Source organism: Urocitellus parryii, chromosome 2, assembly GCF_045843805.1.
Source record: "Urocitellus parryii isolate mUroPar1 chromosome 2, mUroPar1.hap1, whole genome shotgun sequence".
In the NCBI taxonomy this organism is placed as follows: Eukaryota; Metazoa; Chordata; class Mammalia; order Rodentia; family Sciuridae; genus Urocitellus; species Urocitellus parryii.
Window position 1 is genome coordinate 27,949,997 of NC_135532.1, and position 20,372 is coordinate 27,970,368.

At 43.1% G+C, this 20,372-nt stretch overlaps 1 pseudogene; it reads right to left on the reverse strand.

Annotated features, from left to right (window-relative positions):
- Positions 1 to 18,804: 18,804 nt before the first annotated feature.
- Positions 18,805 to 19,794, reverse strand: LOC144253332 (growth arrest-specific protein 7 pseudogene; annotated as a pseudogene).
- Positions 19,795 to 20,372: the final 578 nt, after the last annotated feature.

A 20,372-nucleotide genomic window follows, 5' to 3' on the forward strand; every position in this document is an offset into this window, starting at 1 on the left:
TTTTTAAATTTTTTTTTTAGTTGTAGATGGGCACAAAATCTTTATTTATCTATTTTTATGTGGTGCTGAGGATTGAACCCAGTACCCCATGCGTGCGAGGTAGGCTCCCCACCACTGAGCTACAGCCCCAGCCCCAGTCAGCTTTTTCATTGCTGGGACCAAAAGACCTAACAAGAACAATTTCAGAGGAGGAAAAATTTATTTGAGGGCTCACGGTTTCAGAGGTCTCTGACAACAGATGGCCAACTCCATTCCTCAGGGCCTGAGGTGAGGCAGAACACCTCGGGAGAAGTGTGTGGCAAAGGAAAGCAGCTGGAACCTGTCACCAGGAAGCAGAGAGAGACTCCCTTCACTGTTGAGGGCCACAGCGGAGTCAGGGTGACGCATGGCATATTGCCAGAGGGGAGTGGTTGAGAGGTGAGGCCAGCGAGCCCTGGAGATGCTGATGGTTATGTTAAGCTGTGTATTCAATTGTATATTTGACCTCTACTGTCCAGCAAGAGGGCGGCTCTTGCTGCCTCAGGCGCCCGCTACTTTGGAGTTCCCTGGGAGTTCTCGAGGGGTTTGGAGGGAGAGTGCACATGGACCTCGTGGAGGGGAGAGTGTTCCCGGGGAGAGTGTTCCCGGGGAGCGTGTGTGGAGTTCTGGTGGAGTTCGGCAATAAAGGGTTGCTGTTTTGAACCTACAAGTGCTTCATGGCGGCTCGGTTATTTGTGCCCAAGCAAAATATAGAAACCAAAGGCAGACCCCCATGACCTACCTCCTCTATCCACACCCTAAATGCCTTCAGTCACCACCTAGTTAATCCCTCTCAGGGGATTAATTCACTGATTGGGTTAAGGCTCTCATAATCCAATCATTTTGCCTCTAATCCTTCTTGCATTATCTTACACATGAGCTTCTGAGGGACACTTAATATATAAACCATAATGATTCTAATAAACAGTTTATGAAAGTAGTATTTTTTTTATAAGGGTAAAAAATCAAGTTCACCAGCACTGTAGATTAATAGCAGCATTTTCAAAGCTAAGATTAAATCAGTGTAAAGGTACACCAGCTCACACAGTAGAAATGCACTTTTTGGTTGAATCCTCTACACCTAGGTCTGAAAAGGGGCTCCTGATGATTTTAAAAGGAATCATAAGTTCTAGGTCTTGGGCAGGAAAAGCTTGAATACTGTACAAAAGCGATCGATGTGTTAAAGCAGGATGGAGTTCTTTCTCTGATGTGCCAGCTAATAACATTTCCAGTCCAACCCCAGAGCCTTCCAGGCCCACGGGTGATATGGTAAGAGGCCTACCTGATGCAAACCTGAGTGCAGAGCTGGGTGCAGAAGAGTAGTGATGAATTTAGGTTCCCCAGAGTAGATGCTGCTTTGCAACCAGGGAATTCTTTTTGGGAGTGGGGTGGGGTGGGGTGGGGGTACTAGAGATTGAACTCGGGGGCACTTGACCACTAAGCCACATTCCCAGACCTATTTTTTATTTCATTTAGAGACAGAGTCTCACTGAGTTTCTTAGTACCTTGCTTTTGCTGAGACTGGCTTTGAACTCGCAACCCTCCTGCCTCAGCCTCCAGAGCCAGTGGGATTACAAGGCATGTGCCATCGCACCCGGCACCAGGGAATTAATTCTTTCTTTCTTTCTTTCTTTCTTTCTTTCTTTCTTTCTTTCTTTCTTTCTTTCTTTCTTTCTTTCTTTCTTTCTTTCTTTCCTTATTTATTTATTTTGGTAGTTGTAGATGGACAGAAGGCTTTTATTTTTTTCGTTTATTTTTATGTGGCAGTAAGGATCAACCCCAGTGCCTTACACATGCTAAGCAAGCGCTCTGCCTCTGAGCTCCAGCTCCAGCCTGCAACCAGGGAATTCTAAATCAACTGCATAATGAAAGACACGTGGGATTCTTAAATCTGCTGTGACTGAATGGCTGTTAAGCATCTCTGTGTTAAGCTTTCCTCTTATTACTATTTCAATCATTAATGATTAGTCCTTCCCAGTGTGGTTCCTAGAGATAAGGGGTTGCCTGTGTTTGTTTGTTTTGTTTTGTTTTGTTTTGTTTTTCTTGTGAATACTCCATCTTTACATTGAAGCTCCGAGGAGTTTTAGTCCTTTTAACAAGTACAGCCAGACATAAAAAGAAACACCAAGGAGCAGACTCAGTAGCCAATTATTTGCATTATAATGTTAAAAAAAAAATGATCGCCAGTAGTGTAAGGGTCCGGTGAATGAACGTCGAACGTCGGAGGAAGAGACCACCCAGAGACTGACTCATGCAACAGCAAAAGGGGGTTTATTGAAGATCCAATCCAGCGTGCTGGGGCTCCAGGCTCACTCAAGAAGGGAGAGCGGCCAAGAGCCCCGAGCAGGGGTTGAGCAGTGCTTAAGTACACTTTTTGGGGAGGGCAGGAACTTTGCATACATCAGAGTAAATCATCATTGTTAGAGTCTGTAAACAAGTCTGGATGGTGCCTGGCAAAATGCCAGAGGGAGTGGTTTGAGAAGTAACAAAAGCGAGCCATTAAGTGTGGAGATTCCTTATTGGTTGACTGATGTATCTAGTTTATGCTAATTAAGATAAGCTGTGTAAAATGTATAAATACCTCTGTTGTCCACTCCTGCTGTATCAATCTACACAAGTTGTTCGTCACCCCCCTCCCCCCCTTATTTTGCTGCAGCTGGACTGTGGCACATCATGAGGCAGGGGGAAAATTGAACAACAACTTTCAAACATGATTAGTCCATTCATTGGTGGGAACAAGTCGGGCGGGAGTGATAGGTCAATCCTAAGGAGGGGGGTACATTCAAACTGATTGGTTTGGGCCCTGAATGCCTACGTGCCAAACTGCACAGGGTCCAGGTTATTTAACAACTAAATGGTCAGTACCGGGCATTGTCTTAACTGCCTCAGGAATTTCAGGTTCTGTGTGCGGTTCAGAAACTTTACAATACCTAGTCCTATACATTTTAACTCAGGCTTTGCAGCTTAGAAACTTTACCCTTTCAGTAGAAGTCTTTTTTTTTTTTTTTTTAATCTGTTAGCTTTTACCAGCTGTCCAGATCAAAGGTCATTTTGAAGTAAAAAAAAATCTGATTCAAAAAAAAAAAAAAAAAATCTGATTCCAACTTTTCCACTGGGCCCTGTGCAACACAACTTATTCTGTTCCCCGGAACTTGCTTTCCTGACTGTCATTGGTACTGAATGGGCTTGTAGACACAAAGTGCCATAAGGATGATGGTCCCCATCACCACTCCTCTCCTAGAATCTCGGATCCTCCAGCTTCTTCCACAGTATTCAGGTCTGCAACACTTAATATTATTAAGATCTTAATTCTCCCAAAATTAATTTACAGATTTAATGTAATCTGAGTCAATATCCTTGCAGATCTTTTTCATAGAAACTGAAAAAAGCATGATCCATAAAATAATGGATAAGTTGGATTTTTTTGAGAGAGAGAGAGAGAGAGAGAGAGAGAGAGAGAGAGAATTTTTTAATACTTATTTTTTAGTTTTCAGCGGACATAACATCTTTGTTTGTATGTGGTGCTGAGGCTTGAACCCGGGCCGTACGCATGCCAGGCGAGCGCACTACCACTTGAGCCACATCCCCAGCCCAAGTGGGTTTTTTTTGAAATTAATAAATTGCATTCTTTGAACGACCCTGTTACAAGACACACCATCCTTTGCCTGCCTGTGATTTGCCTTTCCCTTCACAGATGCTGCATGATCCTGCTTGGCCTGTATTCTGACAGCTGCCCGGTTCAGATGGAGCCCCTGCGCCAGAGGCTGGTGTCACCCATGGAAATGTTTAGTGGAATTGTGATTTTTACTGCCTTTTAAACACTGGCTGCAAATATGCTAAACTATCTGAACCAGTTCAGAAAAAAAGAATATGGAAGCTGTTAACTAGCAGTTAAGGTTCAGAAAGCTTTCGGGAAAAGGTGTGCCTTCTTTAAATGAGCAAATGTGCTTAGTTAGGTCCATTTCTTGTAACATTCTAGTACTGTGACTACTACCATCTTATTGTGAACAAGCATTCTCTTCACGTCATGGAGCTACACAGAAGAGACAAAACATTGTATCACTGTATGCCATGGGTGTCAGGCCTTCCACCTGAAGACTTGAGATGTTCTGTTGAGGTGTTCCTACTCTATATTAACAGGGTGTTTCATTTTCAGAAAGCTCACCTTGTTATCAGTTGATCTTGGCTTGGTCTCTAAAACAGAAGGAGATAATAAATAAATGGAAATGCACGTAACTGAAAGAACACTTTTTCAAGGTTCTCCCTGATGACATGGGGTTAGGTGGTTATAGCTCAAATAGCATTTCATAAAGAGTCCAATATTGGACACATGAACACTCTTGGATATTTCCATCCTCAACCATGCAGCTCCAGTTCTTCTGTTGCCAGAGTGTTAGTTGGAACATCAGAAACACGGCAATAGCCGTGTGTGTGTGTGTGTGTGTGTGTGTGTGTGTGTGTGTTGTGAATAAGTGTTATGCATTCCAGATAAAATGAACACAAGCAGGACCAAGTGCTAAGGATCAAACCCAGTGCCTCACACATGCTAGGTGAGCACTCTACCACTGAGCCACAACCCCAACCCAAGAATTACTCTTTTATTTAAGATATACTTAGTTTGAGGGAACTAGTTCTTCTAGAGCAGATTCCCAATTGGGAGTTGGGAATATGGGACCTAAACTCAGGGAAGAGAAAAAAGTGGGAGATAACCTAGATAACTAGTCAGCTGTCTAGTACCTAGTGATCAGTGAAGCCATAATTAAAGGAGATGTTCTAGGGGACAAAGATACAGAATGAGAAAAACAAGAAGCTCAGAATTACATCTTGCCATATTTGTAAGAGCGAAAGATTAGAAACAACTCAAATACCTATCAATAAGGTAAATGCCCCCAAATTATGGTACATTCGCCTGGATTACTGTCAAGGCCCCATCTCTGCTCTGGGCCAGACTGTTAATTAAGGGAATACTGGAAACACAGGAGCTATGGGGGATAAAGAAAAGACAAACTGACACGCATTGAGGAAGAGCTGGGACGGAGTGGGAGAACCAAGCCCTGGTGAAGCTTGACTGACTCTGAGCAAGCTCAGCAAGTTTATTTTTATTTATTTATTTATCTATTTTGGGGGGTGGGGGTGGAGGTACCAGGGATTGAATTCAGGGGCACTCAACCACTGAGCCACATCCCAGCCTAATTTTGTATTTTATTTAGAGACAGGGTCTCACTGAGTGGCGTAGTACCTTGGTTTTTGCTGAAGCTGGCTTTGAACTTGTGATCCTCCTGCCTCAGCCTCCTGAATAACTGGGATTACAGGCATGCTCCATGCAGTCTGGCACAGTAAGTTTATTACATACGTTTCATCAAAAGGTTATTTGTGGGAAAGTTTCAGCAAAGCAGGCAATCTGAAGGACCACTGGCGAAATATTAGGGTGATCCTGTCTTGCTCAGAATTCACTCTCTGGGAAAAGGTGATGAACTCAAGGTCCTGACTGATAAAAGCCTATGCCTTTGCGTGTAGCCACCCCTGGCCAGCGTTACCATAGCAACTGGGGCATCTCAATCTATGTCTTTGCCCAGGAAACTGCCAGCACAAATGCAGCCACAAGAGAGTCAGAGGCCATGATTTGATTCGGTGGTGCATGCCTGTAATTCTAGCAGCTCAGGAGGCTGAGGCAGGAGGGTCGAGAGTTCAAAGCCAGCCTCAGCAAAAAGCAAGTTACTGAGTAACTCAGTGAGATTTCAATAAAATACAAAATTGTATTTAAATAAAATACAAAATAGGGCTGGGGATGTGGTTCAGTGGTAGAGTGCCCAAGTTCAATTCCTGGCACCAAAATAAAATAAAAACTAAAACCAAAACAAAACAACAACTGTTCTTCACAGATTACAATGTAGCAGAAAGAATAAAGAGATTATTTCTGTACTTATCCAGATTTTTTAGTTACACTGTTATTTGAGAAAAGCAGAATGCTCGAAAGATGTACTGCATAGCACTATGTAAAAAAAAAAAGGAAGAAAAGGTCATGGGTATTATCTATAGTTATGTGCCACATAATGATGTTTTTGGTCAACAATACATCACATGCACAACATTGATCCCAAAGATTATAATGGTTAAAAATTTCCCATTAATGAGTTTTTATTACCCTTTCTATGTTTATGTAAGCTTGAAAATGTAAATTGTAACCATTATGTTACAATTGCATGCAGTACTCAGAACAGTGACATGCAATATAAATTTTTAGACTACACTATATAGCCTAGTTATGTTGTAGGCTACACCACCTAGATTTGTGCAAGTATACCCTATAATGTTTGCACAAAGATGAAATCACCTAATTGTGCATTTCTCAGAATTTATTCTGTCAGTGACATATGACTGTATATGAGTGTTGAGGTGCTCCTACTCTTTTAACAGGTATTTCTGTTACACACACACACACACACACATACAATATACAGGCACATGCATGTATAAAATATGTTGGCATACACATGCATATGTATAAGATGTTTCTGTAAGGATCACGTGGAATTACATGGATGAATAAGATTTTTCATAGAATTTTTTTTGTACTTTTGAGGATTTTTTTTTTAAGTACTGGAGATTGAATTCATAGGTGCTCTACCTCTGAGCTACATCCCAAGTCCTTTTTATTTTAATTTTCAATTTTGAGACGGGTCTCACTAAGTTTCCCAGGCTGGCTTTGAACTTGTGATCCTCCTATCTCAGCCTCCTGAGTAGCTGGGGTTTCAGGCATGTGGTACTGCTCATGGTTTATACTTTTAAGTTTTAAATGACATGAGTGTGTCAGTGTGTATATATGTGTATGTAATAAAGAAATAAATTTAAAAAGATTAAGCTTGTGAGTGACTTCTCTCTTACTCTGGACTGCTACAAAAATACCTTACATTAGTAATTTATTTATAAATAATAGGTATATATTTCCCAGAGTTTTAAAGACTGAAAAGCCCAAGATCAAAGCACCAACAGATTCAGTGTTTAGTGAGGGCCTCTTTTCTGATTCACAAATGGCACCTTCTAGCTGTGTCCTCAGATGGTGGGAATAGCAAACAGCTCTCTAATTTTTTTTAATGTTGCCAATTCCATTCATGAAGTCTCTGTCACCATAACTTAATCACCTCCTAAAGCCTCCACCTTCAATACTGTCACAATGGTGATTAAGTTTCAGCATATGGATTTGGGAGAGACACATTTAGACCATAGCACTTCTGCTCAGAAATGAGGGGATCCCAAGATCCACCAGCAAGCACTGAGTAAGGAATAGGGAGACATGTGTAATGAAGCTCCCCAGAAGAAAGTATTAGGGAGAGGGGACAGGGGTTCTTTTGTTGAGCTACGACTGCTGTAGAAAGGTCAAGCATGGGGAAGTCAGAGGGAAAGGTCATGGTGAAGACATGGAGGTGCAGAAGAAAGAAGCCATGCTCCTAAAAAACTTACCTAAAAGGAAGAAGACCTATTTTTTTTTTTTTCATAGAGGAGAGAAAAGTCTGCAAGCAAAGACTTTTGCCTGGTCGTGTTCAATGCTTGTTTCCACCCTTCCAGTGGAGTTTCTAAAAGGCAGATCATGCCTACCCACAATTGTCTCCTCAGCATAATCCCATTTCTGGCACTCACCAGCATTCTCCTACTGCCCTTCCCACAGTAGCCAGAAAAGTGCTGGACCATTTTACAACCCTGAAACACCTATTGGTGTTTTCTCATGACAGTTACGATTTTTATGTAAAAGCGTATTGCTACCTCCTTCACATTAGTTTTGCTATAACTAAAACCTGAGAACATCCTTTTATTATAATTTAAACATTCTAGTAAACATCCAAGCTCTTAGTACAATTGTTAGAGTTTGCATGTTACTTAAAATTCATATTACATAGCATTTTTATGTGCATTTTCCACAAATAAATTACTATGGAGATTTTTAGTACTGTAGCAATAAAAAATATTTCCAAAGTTCCAGTTTCTATAATCTGTATTCATAAATAATGAATTGTCAACTTAGAAAGCTTAAAAATAACTGAAATATGGTGTGTCATACACTATTCTAAATGTATACATCTTTGACTCATATCTCTGAAGCTGTCTTCAAATGATACTATCCGTATTTTATAAACTGAGCAACTGAGGCTCAGAAGGGCTTTGTGTCTTGCTCAAAATCCTATACCAGGTAAAAGAGAGAGAGCTGGAATTTGAATCCAGGTAATGTGCCTCCAGAGTCTACTCTCTGAACCATAATGATGCTGACTTTGAACTTAAAGGGCTGTATGTCTTGCAGACGATGCATGAATACAGGTAACTTTAGGAGGACTTGAATGTTAAAATTATAATGGCTTTGTTTCATCAGTATAAAACAAGGACATAAAATGTAATAGGACTTGCAAACATGTGTGTAATATATATTAGTGCAAGTAAAAGATACAGAGGTGTATAAAGGAAAGGCCAGTGACCTTCCCATCAGATCTCACTCTACCTAACTCCTCTGAGGAGCTATCCCCCAATGACATGTTGACACCATGAAATGTTTCCTTCTCCCTTTTTTAAGAAAAATATTTATTTTTTAGTTGTAGTTGAACACAATACCTTTATTTTATTTATTTTTATGTGGTGCTGAGGATCGAACCCAGGGCCTTGTCCGTGCCAGGCAAGTGCTCTACCACTGAGCCACAACTCTAACCCCTGGAATGTTTCCTTTTGCAACATTCTTTGTGTTTCTACAAATATATATGCATGTATACCCGTTTTCCTTCTTGCTTCTCCTCCTTCTTTTCACAAAATGAGATTGTGCAATACACATGTCCTTGCTTTTTTCTACTCCTTTGAAACGGGGAGGCACACTTCATCTAGGTATTGTAACCAATTTCTTCCTGAGAAGTGGAAATTTCCTCTTCTGGTATCAGGGAAAGACCTTTAGGAAAAAATGAACCCTGCCCACCAAATGGCCTGACTGAGTGAGGGCTGAGATGACCATTTGGCCATTGTGGGGACACTGTACTGCACAGAACAAGGGACATCACTCTGATTCTATGAAACCTACTGGAATTGTGCCTTTGATACATCGTTTCCCTATAATTGTTAATAGGAAATCCCACAAAGCAAAGGCACTTGTGTATTTGCCCTTTGAGGCACAGGTCCCTGTGCTGCAGTGTGGGTCACACATTCATGAAGCCAGCCCTGTTGGTGGTGTCCAGTAGTGGGGTAGAAAAGAAACATTCATTGGCTTGCCATTTTGCCAAAAGATAATACTCATCATTTTGACTGATGACTGATCATTTTTTTTTTCTGGTTTGCTTTAGTATATTAAACATCTTTCTAAAATAAACTATGAGAAAGCCATTCTAATTCAATGGAAGAGATGCTAAAGGATTCAAGATTTTTTTTTTTTTTTTTTTTTTTTAGAGGAGGAAAAGTTTATTTTGGCTTATGATTTAAGAGGTTCAGACCATGGTCAGCGGGCTCCATTGCTCTGGGCTTAAGGTAAGGTAGAACATCACAGCAGAAGGGCAAGGTGGAGGAAAATTCCTGAGCTCAAGGCCCAGGGTGACCAGGAAACAGAGAGAGAGGGAGGAGCCAGGGACAAAAATGTATAATCCTCAAACCACATCCCTAGTAACCTACCTCCTCTAGCCACACCACACCTGCTAACCAGTAACCGAAGTTACCCAGTAAAGAAGTACTTTCAAATTAGTAATCCATCAAATGAATTAACCCACGGATTATGTTACATTCTTATGATCTAATCATTTCAACTCCTGTATTAACATATGAGTTTGGGGGAGAGCTCATCCAAACCACAGCATTCCACCTCTGGGTTCCCAAAACTCATGTCCATTTCTTTCTTTTTTTTTTTTTTTTAAGAGAGAGTGAGAGAGGAGAGAGAGAGAGAGAGAGAATTTTTTAATATTTATTTTTTTTTTTAGTTCTCGGCGGACACAACATCTTTGTTGGTATGTGGTGCTGAGGATCGAACCCGGGCCGCACGCATGCCAGGCGAGCGCGCTACCGCTGAGCCACATCTCCAGCCCTCATGTCCATTTCATAAAGCAAAATGCATGTTATCCATTTTCAAGAGTCCCCATAGTCTTAACAGCTCCAGTTTTGCCCAAAAGTCCAAGTCCAAAGTCTCATCTGTGCCGCAGTCTGGCTGGGCACAATTCAGGAGCCACTTGTCAAAAGAAACAAACTTTATTTTTAAAACTACAAACGCCAAACAAAACAGCTCCTCAGGAAAAACCCTCAGAGCCCAACTGCCACCACCGGCTTCCACAAGCCTCTCCCACACACCAACAACCACCTCCCACAATCCTCCTGCTCTTGAGGCCGATTGGCTAGGTCGCGTGGGCGGAGCCAAAGAAGTCCCCCAATGAGCAGTTCCGTAGTCTGAAGGGCAGGGAAACAGCCCAATGAACATGACCGCAGAGGAGCCAATCAGCTAGATGTTGCTGGGGCCGCTGTGAGCCAATCATCAGCTGGCAGTCTGAAGGGCAGGGAAACAGCCCAATGAACATCACCACAGAGGAGCCAATCAGCTAGATGTTGCTGGGGCCACTGTGAGCCACTCCAGGCAATCCTGTATGTGCCCTGATATGTCCTATAAAGAATGGATCTTTTCTGTCCCAGATTAAACTTTGTATAGTGGAAAACAAAGAGAAAACAGTAGAAGAAGGGGAAATCCTACCAGCATCTTCAAGGGATACTATAGCATTAACTATATACTGACTATCAGAAAATAAATTAAATATAGAATCTTTAAACATCACAAAAGTTTGTAATACTGCATTAAGCTCTACCTTTTGAGCTGATTGTTTGGGTACTAAAAATGTAAAAGTTCGATCAGGGGTAACTATTGCTGCTGTACCATTATTTGACCCATCAGTGAATATATTTGGAGCATTCATGATAGGTGTTTTTCTTGTCATTTTTGGAAAAATTACAGGATGCAATGACCAAAAAGACAATAAAGGATTAGATGGTAAGTGGTTATCAAATGAAACATTAGATTTGCACATGATTATTGCCCAAGTATTTAACTCATTAGCTAATTCATCAATTTGATTCATAGTATATGGAGTAATAATTTTATTAGGAGAAATTCCAAACACTGCCTTTGCTGTTTTTATTCCTTTGAGTATTAATTGTCCTACAGCCTCAGGATACCTAGTAAGAATATTGTTAGGAGAATAAGATAAATGTATCCATAATAATGGACCTTCTTGCCAAAATACTCCTGTAGGAATATTTTTTGTTGATAGTACAATAAATAATAAAGGCAAACTTATATCAATTCTATCCAAATGCATATTTTCCATATATGTTTCAATGATTTTTAATGCCTTTCTTGCTTCAGGCGTTAACATTCGGGGTGAATTTGGATCTGATGGACCTTTTAGGATATCAAATAAAGGTCCCAATTCTCCTGTTGGAATACCTAGATAAGGCCTTATCCAATTTATGTCTCCTAATAACTTTTGAAAGTCATTAAGTGATTTGAGTTGATCTACTCGTATTTGAATTTTTGGTGGACGGACCATGGTTGAGGATAATAGAACTCCCAAATAATTAATTGGAAAATTTAATTGTACTTTATCTATTGCTATCTCTAGATTATAATTTTTTAATAAGTTTGTAAGTGTGGCATAACATTCTAGCAATGTGTTTTTAGCTCTGTGTGCTAATAATATGTCATCCATATAGTGAAATATTTGTAGCTCAGGATTTTGATTTCTAAGTGGCTGGATTACTTTGTTAACATAAATTTGACACATAGTTGGGCTGTTAGCCATCCCTTGAGGGAGTACTTTCCATTCATATCTCTGATCAGGACCTTCATGATTCAGTGCAGGGATAGTAAATGCAAAACGTGGACTATCCTCAGGATGAATTGGAATTGAAAAAAAACAATCTTTAATATCTATAACTAAAACATACCAAGTTTTTGGCAAAGCAGACAACTGAGGAATCCCCGATTGAGCAGGTCCCATAATGACCATTTCATTATTAATGGCTCTTAAATCTTGCAATAATCTCCATTTACCAGATTTCTTTTTGATGACAAAAATGGGAGTATTATGGGGAGATACAGAAGGTTGTATATGTCCTTCCACTAATTGTTGTTTGACCAGATCATGGGCTACTTGTATCTTTTCTTTAGTCAAGGGCCACTGAGGGACCCATACTGGTCTTTCTGATTTCCAGGTAATTTTTATTGTCTCAGTGGCTCTTTGTGAAAATCCAACCCATGTCTGTCTGTTCCTTGATTTATTTGTATTGGTGCTGCTATACCTTGTCCTTGTTTTTCTAATCTTTTTCCTTTCCTAAAACCTTGTCTAGCCATAATAGTGGGTGCATTTTGATTGATATTATTTGTTAATGTCAAACCTAATTGATCTAAGACATCTCGTCCCCATAAATTTACAGGAAGATGATCCAATACATATGGCTGTATAGTTCCTTCACATCCTTCAGGATCCTTCCAATCTAATACCATTGCACTTTTATCGGGATTATTCGCCACTCCTAGGCCTCGAAGCGTTTGAGTGGCTTGTTGTAATGGCCAATGTTTTGGCCATTCTTGACGAGAGATAATGCTAAGGTCTGCACCTGTATCCAGTAGCCCATTAAATTCATGTCCTTGAATATTTAGTTTTAGCATGGGGCGAGAATCTAAATTTAAAGAAAGCATAGCCCAATCTACACCTGTGGAGCCTAATCCCTTGGAACCTCTTTCTACAACATGACTGGAAAATTTATCATGTAGGCTTGGTATTATTAGTAATTGTGCTATTCTATCTCCTGGTGAAATTACTGATATACCCTTTGGAGAACTGGCTATAATTTTTATTTCACCTTCATAATCGGGATCAATTACCCCAGGACTTATCAAAAGTCCTTTTAGAGTAGAAGAGCTGCGTCCCAATAATAAGCCTACTGTTCCTTTGGGAAGAGGTCCTTTCACCCCTGTAGGAATGATTTGAACTCCCATCTCTGGAGTTAGTACTGCTTTGACGGAGGCGCAGATGTCCAACCCTGCGCTCCCTCTAGTCTGTCTGATGAGGGATCTGATGCCCTGGGCACTACCCTGATGGGGTTGCTGGGGTTGCTGGGTTCCTCCAGAGCTCCGTATATTTGTGGTTTGGGGCCCCGGAGCATTGGGGCCCCCTGTCCGTTTTTTGGCAACGGAGCCCGATGCCTTTGTCCACAATATTGTGGATAAAAACCTTGTCCTTGTTCGTTTTTTGATAATGGAGTACCCTCTATGGTGGTTTGAGAACGGCATTCATTAGCCCAATGTCTCCCTCTACGGCATCGTGGACAAATACCCGGTATTCTATTCCTTTGATACCTAGTATTGTTAAACCCTCCTCCTATGGGGCAATTCCTTTTAAAATGTCCTGCTTGTTGACAATTGTAGCATGTTCTTAGCCCAGCATCTAAAGCCTGTTTTACTGCAGCTGCCACAATTTGCCCTTGTTCATTAATGTCTCTGGCATCTAAAGCCTGTTTTACTGCAGCTGCCACAATTTGCCCTTGTTCATTAATGTCTCTGGCATCTAAAGCCTGTTTTACTGCAGCTGCCATGACTTGCTCTTGTTCATTAATGTCTCTACACAATTTAATATATTTGTTTAAATCTTCCTGTTTCCATGGTCTAATGATATCTCTGCACCAACGATTCGCTTGGTCATAAGCCAGTTGTTTTATTAATGGCATTGCTTGTTCTGTATTCCCAAAAACTCTGGTAGCTGTTTGAATAAGCCTATCTACAAATTCAGCATAAGGTTCATTAGCTCCTTGTATTATCTTAGATAATTGACCTTGTAAACCTCCATGTCCTTGTAAAGTCTTCCATGCCTTAAGTGCATCTATAGCAATTTGTGCGTATACACCAGGATCATATGCAAGTTGTTGCTGCCGATCCTCATAAGGTCCCTTTCCTAACAACATATCTAGATTTCTCTGAGGATAACCAGCTGCTGCATTTCCCATAGCTGTCTCCTTGCAAAATTCCTCATTAGCAACCTTCCATAACAGGTATTGTCCTCCAGTTAGCACAGCTTTACACATATTAGCCCAATCTGCTGGCGTCATGTTTAAGTTGGTAATGGATTCGATCAAGCTTACAGTGAAGGGTGCTTGAGGACCATAGGTTGTTACAGCCTCTTTTAGCTCCTTCACTGTTTTGTAAAATAAACCCTGGTGAATTCGCTGCCCTCCTACCTCAAATACAGGGCATACTTGAGATCCTGTCTCAGGATCCCAACTATCAACTGCGGGGGTTGGGAGTCTCTTAGCATATGGAGGTGGTGCTGTTGATTGGACCCTTATGCCCTCTGGTGATAGAATGCTGTTAGTAGCAGTCTCCTGTAGAGGTGGTGCTGTTGGTTGGAGACTTTCGCTCTCTGATAGAAAGGTGTTATTAGCAGTCTCCTGTTGTAACTTTTCCCCTGATGGCTTTTTCTGCTCTAAACTTCCTTCCTCTGTCTCACTAGCTTGAAAGACCTTCTCTTGTACTTGAATCTTTTCCTCATTCTGACTAACTTGAGAGACCTCTTTTACTTGAATCAATATGTCTTCTCCTTCCTCTACCTTTGTCTGATCTGAAGGCTTTGGACTAAGCAAACCAGATACGTTTGCCCACAATGTCAATGTGCCAACTGGCAGAGTCCCTGGGTTGTACTTTTCTATTCTTTTTAAATCTTCACCATGATGGTTCCATTGTGATATATCTAACAACTCCTCCTTAAAAAGCCATGGGCTATATTTTTGTATTGTATCAACGTATGCCCTGAGTATTCTTGATTTTACTGAGATGCCTCCTTCGTCTAACAATTTACTTAACACTCTTTCGGTTTGTTTTTTACTAATTGCTGATCCCGTATTTCTACTATAATACAACCCAGCAAGATAACACCAAACCAAACCGAGACAGAATCCAATAAAAATGGAACAACAAAATTTCATTATAGCCTTTCTATCCTCCTGACATGTGCATCCGTCCTTTCTCCCTATCTGTTCCTCAGACGCAAATAGTTTTTCCTCAGTTGTGAGCGGTTTTTCTTCCGTCTCACTCATCTCCAGGGACTGAAATGTCCATCCTTCCTTTCTCCCTATCTGTTCCTCAAACGCAAATAGTTTTTCCTCAAATGTGAGCGGTTTTTCTTCCGTCTCACTCATCTCCAGGGATAGGCAACTTAAAACAAAAATGAAGCAAAACAAAAGAGTAAACTTAGAATGGCTACCCATCCTCTCGCCCTGCCCTCAGGGGCGAGCAGTTTACTTACCCTCAGTCGCTCCCCGTGCGAGCCACCAAATGCCGCAGTCTGGCTGGGCACAATTCAGGAGCCACTTGTCAAAAGAAACAAACTTTATTTTTAAAACTACAAACGCCAAACAAAACAGCTCCTCAGGAAAAACCCTCAGAGCCCAACTGCCACCACCGGCTTCCACAAGCCTCTCCCACACAAACCACACCACCTCCCACAATCCTCCTGCTCTTGAGGCCGATTGGCTAGGTCGCGTGGGCGGAGCCAAAGAAGTCCCCCAATGAGCAGTTCCGTAGTCTGAAGGGCAGGGAAACAGCCCAATGAACATGACCGCAGAGGAGCCAATCAGCTAGATGTTGCTGGGGCCGCTGTGAGCCAATCATCAGCTGGCAGTCTGAAGGGCAGGGAAACAGCCCAATGAACATCACCACAGAGGAGCCAATCAGCTAGATGTTGCTGGGGCCACTGTGAGCCAATCATCAGCCGGCAGCTGGGAGTTTGCTGGCAGCTGGAAGTTTTCTGGGGCCCCTTTGGCTGTGGCTCTCAACACATCTGAGGCTCAAGGCAAACTTTTGATTATGAGCCCCTGTAAAGATCAAAGGCAAGTTGCATATATCTAATATATATTGGCACACAGTAAGCATTCCCATTCCAAAAGGAAGAAATGGGGGCATAAAAAAAAGTGATGGGCCCCACACAAGACCAAAATCCAGCTAGGAAAACAAGTCCTGTAGCTCCAAGTTCTGTATTCAGTGCGCATAAGGGCAAAATATGATCTTCAAAGAGCTTGTGCAGCTCCACCCCTATGGCCTTGCCAGTTGCAGTCCAAATGGCCTTTCTCTTAAGCTGGCTCTGTCCACAGCCAGCCTCTTTCCCCAGCAGATGTTCCATGTTGTTGGCATTTCTTAATCCAGAATGTCTGCAGTGCATCTTTGGCTTCCTTCTCAGAGCTTCCTGCATTGATCTTTCAGGGGCTGCCTGCAGGGATTCTGACCTGCTGCACTTTCCCTGGCCTCCCAGGCCTTTCTCTGAAATTTCAGTGTAAACTTCGGGTACCCCTTAATTCCAGCGTCCTGCATCCATACAGAACTAGCACCATGTGAATGATGCTGAGGTCTGAAGTCAGCTCAAGCTGTAGCCTGGCCCCCTTAGACCATTACTGAATGCCTGGACAATCAAACACAGTGAAATGAATCCTGGGGAAACTTCTTTCTAGGCAACCTAGGTCCAAGGTCTCTCAAACAAGTTTTCACTTCTGCACCCTTGAGCCTGCAATGGGTGTGGTTTTGCTGACTCCTGAGATGCCCTCAGGGTATGTTTCCTTTGTCTCAGCGAAGTACTTAACTTCTCTTTTTTGATGACCATCTTTACAGTAAATTCCTTGGCCCCAATTTTACCTGCGCTTCTTTGACCAACAAAGTTTTCCAAATCTCTGTGATTCCAATTTTCACAGTAAACCTAGCTAAAATCTGCCAGCAACACCCAGGCCACCCAGTCCTGAATGCTGTGTTTCCTTGAAATTTCTTCCACCAGATTATTAGTCCATTACCTTTAAATTCACCTTCACAGAAAATGTCAGGACATGGGCAAAATGTAGACAACTTCTTTGCTGGAAGGTAACATGAATATTCTCTAGTCTGATTCCCAATAGAGCCCCCATTCCCCTCTGAAAACTCATGAGTACAGTCTTTACTGGCCACATTTCTAACAGCATTCTGGTCTTCTGAGCTCCCACCAGAATTGCCCATTAAGCCTCCTTACAACATTCTATGGCTTCTCCAGCCCATATCTGTAGGAACAACAGAAAAGCTCCGCCAAAACAATCGTTTACCTGTCCGAGATTTTATTAGCAGGACGTAGAGGCCAGTCGCAGAAGAGAAGGGGGTGGGGAGGGAGAGGGAGAGGGAGAGGGAGGGAGAGAGAGGGAGGGAGAGAGAGGGAGGGAGGGAGGGAGGGAGAGGGGGAGAGGGGGAGAGAGCAGGATTCAAGATTAACATCCATTATTAGCAATGTAAAACGGAGGGAAAGATACATGAATTATGCTCGTAGAATTCTGCCCCCATGGGAGATGGAAGGTTCAAGCTGAAAGCCATCAATGGGAAAGATGAAGAAAGATGGGCTCTCAGAGCAGGGGTTTCTGGCTAGAAGCTGTTCCTTGCTCACTGGGTCAATTTTTTTTCTCCCAGCCCCCTCAGGCTGATTCTCTAGGCTAAGATAGTGTTTGCTGTAGTTGAGAAAGAAAAGTGGAGAGCTGAACCCAGGGGTAGTGCTAAAAAGCTTCCCGAGTTATGCTTGCCTCAGGCTTCTCCAGGGAAGATGGACAGAAGGAAGAGAGGTACTGGTACTAAGCGAGGCTCCGAGCAGGGCTCTGGAAAGTTCAGAGGAACTGGAGGCCCAGGTGGCAGGACACACCTGGATAGCAATGAGAGAGTCTGCAATGCTCATACAAGGGACAGCAATCCAAACCCTATCATGCATAAGCAGATGGAGTTGACAAAGACTTGCCCTAACCTGTCTCCCATGTGGGACTGACCTAGCCCTAGTAAGCCCTTGGTGGGCAGCCTGGGAGAGCAGGGGTCAGGGTAGCCCAGTGTTGGACAGGACACCATGGGAGACAGACCCCATGTGGTTTCTGGCTCATCTCCATCTCTCAAAGCTTTTAGACATGCACACAGCCGAAGGAGGTCTCACTGGTGGAGAACTTTGGAAAGCTCCCTCGAGTGAGACTAGGCAGGGGTGGCAGGGTGGGGGGTGGGGACGGCCTTGAGAAAGCAGCTGAGGAATGGAGGGATCGGGATTTTCCAGAGACTTCAGAGATGATGCATGGTCCGATAGGAACATGATTCAATGCTCCGACTTGGGGCTAATTTGCCGAATGAGGTAGTTCTATCCTGACCTCTCTGGGCAGGGTTGGTCAGGGAAGACAGAAAACAGGCCTTCCCAAGACTCATGGGGATGAAAAGTGGCCAAGAAAAGCCAGATTTGGGCTCCCAGAATGCAATGAGAAAAACAGAGAGGGCGGCAAAGGATTCTAGGTGCAGGCTGAGCTGACGGCGCCTTCTATCCATGATTCTGACCCTGACATTGGCTTGGAGGCAGAGACAGCCCTTCTCTGATCTTCCAAAACCCCGGAGATAAAGGGACCAGGTGGAGGATGGGCTTTGGGGCATCCAAGGGCACAAGTGTGTGACGGCCACCCCTATGGAACTCAGCAGGGACCACAAAGTTCCAGCCTCAGTTTTTCTCAGAGCAACAAGCACTGCACGGGGTTTGGGGGGGGCTTCAGTCTTGGAGACAAGGGCGGGGTTGCAGGTCTGTCTTCTTGGCCTGGGAATATTTGGGATTCCCCAGCTGAGCCATCCAGATCACCCTTCTGGAATTGCCAGCTCTCTCCTCTCTCCTCAGTGGACAGGAGAGGGTAGCTTCACCCAGCGTGAGCCACCACCCCCTCTCCATGGGACCCCCAGCCCCTCTCCTGGGCAGGACCTCCGGGGCCTCACAGGCGTGTCTAGATCTCCATGTCCACAGGGCGAATGTTGCCCGTTTTGTGCTCTCTGACCCACAGCTCTCTGTCTTTGGCCGGGTCCACTTTTCGAAGCAGTTGGTCCACAGGCTCGACTGTGCTTTGGTAGAACATGTCTGTCTCATGCCGCAGCTGAGTGTACTGACACAGATGTTGCCGGATCATCTCTACCCTCTCCACCTCCAGCCGCTCTAGCTCCAAAGTGGTGGTCACCATCTCTTCAAACCCCTTGGACTGCGCCTGGTTGTAGAGGTCCACACAACGCATGAGGTCATCACCAGCGTGTGTGGACTTTCTCCGTGCCTTCTTGATGTCCTCCTCTGTCTTGTTGCTCAGCTTGATCTCCAGTTGCTGGGTCTTCACCTCCAGGTCTCTCTGCAGCTCTGTGAGGGCTTTCCGGGCCTTCTCCACCACGCTTAGCGGCTGGCGAGCTGCTTGCGGAGGTCAGCAATATGGTGGTCACACTTTTTCATGTCTTTCTTGAAGTTCTCACGAAAGTTCATTAGGGGCTTCTCTACCTCGCTGTGAAGCTTGGCGGAGAACTTGAGATGAACCTCTGCTTCATCTGCCAGACTCTTCTTCACCTGGGCCCAGGCTTCTCCCAAGGAGCCTTCCTTCTGTGCAGCCAAGGAATTCTGAGAGAGCTTAGCCAAGTTCTTTGCATATTCTTCTTCAATCTTCAGACATTTCTTTCTGCATTTGTTTGCCCTTCAGTTGCTTTTGGAGCAGCAGTTCGAACCCAGCCACCATGCCATTGCCTTGGGGATCCTTCTTATCAGCCCCAAAGTAGTCACAGTAGCTCCATTCGGTTGGCTCTAGCAGTTGCTGTTCAGGCATGGTGTCTGGGTGAGGGAATGTCACGCAATTTATCATCTTCTCTGTAGGGTCAACTTTATTTTCAAGATTATATATTTTGTCTTCATTGCCTGAGGTTCTATCTTCCAAATGGTCTTGTCTGTTGGTGATACTTTCCATTGAACTTTTTTTTTTTTAAAGAGAGAGTGAGAGAGTGTGTGAGAGAATTTTTTTTTTTGCAATTTTTAATAAACTTTCTATTTCTGCAATAATTTTAAATTGACAGAAGGGTGCACAGGTAGTACAGAGTTCACCCAGCATCCCCTGTTATGAACATCTTGCTTTTCCCAGTGTATTTGACAAAACCAAGCCTCTAATATTGGTTGGTTTCTATTAGCTAAACTCCAGACTTTCTTTGGGTTTGACTAGTTTTTCTAATGTCCCAGGATTCACCGGAGGTTACCACATGTCTCCTTAGGCTCCTTGGCTCTGTGAAGAGTTTCTCAGATTTTCCTTGTTGTTCATGACTTTGACAATTTGAAGAAATCCTTATCAGGTATTTAGTAGGGCAAGCCTGAACTTGGACTTGTCTGGTGTTTTTCTCATGATGAGGCTGGGGTTATAAATTTGGGGGAAACAAACACCACAGAATCGAAGTGTCCTCCTCCTCATATCATATCTGGCCCCATGCCATCAACATGACTTATCCCAGGCATGTGAACTTGGTCACCTGGCCAAGGTAGCATTTGCCAGTTTCT